The sequence below is a fragment of the Priapulus caudatus genome, unplaced genomic scaffold (assembly GCF_000485595.1).
Source record: "Priapulus caudatus unplaced genomic scaffold, Priapulus_caudatus-5.0.1 Scaffold822, whole genome shotgun sequence".
NCBI lineage: Eukaryota > Metazoa > Priapulida > Priapulimorpha > Priapulimorphida > Priapulidae > Priapulus > Priapulus caudatus.
Genome location: NW_014577883.1, coordinates 102116 through 103965, shown reverse-complemented (window position 1 = coordinate 103965; position 1850 = coordinate 102116). Strand labels below are relative to the sequence as shown.

Here is a 1850-nt window from a genome sequence, read left to right as displayed (position 1 = left end):
GGAGAGAGACCCGAGAAGAGAGAAAAGAGAGAGAGAGAGAGAGAGAGAGAGAGAGAGAGAGAGAGGGAGGAGAGAAAGATGAGAGAGCCAGAGACGAGAGAGAGGAGAGGAGAGAGAAGACGAGCGAGAGAGAGAGGAGAGAAGAGAGAACCGAGAGAAGAGAGAGACGAGCAGCAGGAGAGAGAGAGCAAGTGCAGAGGAGCAGGAAAGAAGAGGAGAGCTGAGAAAGAGAAGAGCTGGGAGAAGCGATGCGAGAGAGACGACGAGCGAGAGAGGACGAGAGAGAGCGTACGAGTGAGCGAGACGGAGAGAGGAGAGAAGAGAAGACTAGAGCAGCAGACTCAAGAGAGAGAGAGGAGAGAGAGAGGAGAGAGAGAGAGATGAGACAGATAGAGAGTCAGAAAGCAGAGATAGAGAGAGAAAGAGGAGAGAGGAGAGAGAGGGGAGAGGAGAGGAGAGAGAGAGAGCAGCAGAGAGGCGGGGGGGAGCGAGAGAAAAAAACCCAATTTTGCGTTAAAAAAAACCGATCCATTTGCAGAGATTCCGGAGATCGTCTGCTTGCAGCAGAAAACATTCCCGCGCAATTACCCGCTCGCGCGCCGTCTGCTGCTGATCGCAATCGTGGCTTCCTGCTTCCCTAAACGAGAAGATGCTATTACGGCCTCTGCGCCGCCTCTCACCGCCGCGCGGGAAAACAATACGCGCCACTAGTTCCTCTGCCTGCCAGCAGGGGGCGCTGTCGTAGGGCGCTCCCGGGCCGCGCGTGGACGTCCGATTGTTTGCCGTCAGCGTTGATGCTGCGAGGGATGCTGCGAGGGATGCTGCGTATGCTGTTTACGACTGTGGATAATTGCTCGCGCGCGCGTGTGTACATACGTGAGAGCCCTCACTGCGGTCCTCGAGTGTCCGTGTAGACGCTTCGCATCGCGCGTGAACAAGCATCCCTCCTCACGAGGCGTGAGCGCTAACGAGCGCTCGCTGCTTAACGAGGGATCCTCTCGGTGCGAACCTTAATGAAGAAGCTCTGTTAGTGGGAGGCTGATGTTAACGAGAGTGCTGGAATACAGCCACGTCTGAAGATGTTGTCCCAGATATTGAATAATTAACAGTTATTCGCCGAAGGCGAGGTGAATCTTGTTGAATAATCCCTGAGGCGAAGTTGAGGTTTCTGTTTTAGTATGATTGCCCGAGTGATTCATTACCTTTTTCAAAGAACTAAGGGCTGAAACCACTCTGTTGACAAAACGTTTCGTAAAATTAGATGTAAACAAGTGTCGGCAACCATTTTCTTTAAATTAGGTAGTGCCTGCCATCTGTTGGAAATCAGAGTAACAAAAACCAATAATAAGCTTGAATTTAACTACCTACCTTTAAATAGTTTAACTCCCAATTTTGTCACATCTTTGGTATTTTTGGGGACAGCATTTCTTTTAAATTTGTCCATTTCGGCTTCCGTAACATTTACAAATCTAGCCGCCATTTTTGGCGCCATTACAATGTGGTAAACCCTAGAGGTGAATATAGAAATATATTCACCTAGGTCTTGACCAATCAGCGCGCAGGATTTCCTATAATCACTCGGGCGATGATACTAAGGATATATGTGTGAATAATGAGGATTGAATCGCACTTTAACATTTGACCTTGGAAGGTCGTTCAGAAAGGTCGTGACCCTCATGTAGAAAGATCGTGACCCTCATGTAGAAAGGTCACGACCTTTATGTAGAAAGGTCGCGACCTTGCCCGCGGTGAGTTGTTTACGTGTACGGCGGCTGCAGTGACAACTAACATGCGTGCGTCATGAATAATTAAGCAGGCCATTAAGCCTTCTCTCTCCCCGGGGGGGAGGG

General features: G+C 49.9%; 1 protein-coding gene across 1 annotated transcript in view; it reads left to right on the top strand.

Annotated features, from left to right (window-relative positions):
- Positions 1-1850, top strand: part of LOC106813773 — an 8622-nt gene that overhangs the window by 5260 nt on the left and 1512 nt on the right. The window lies entirely within an intron of this gene.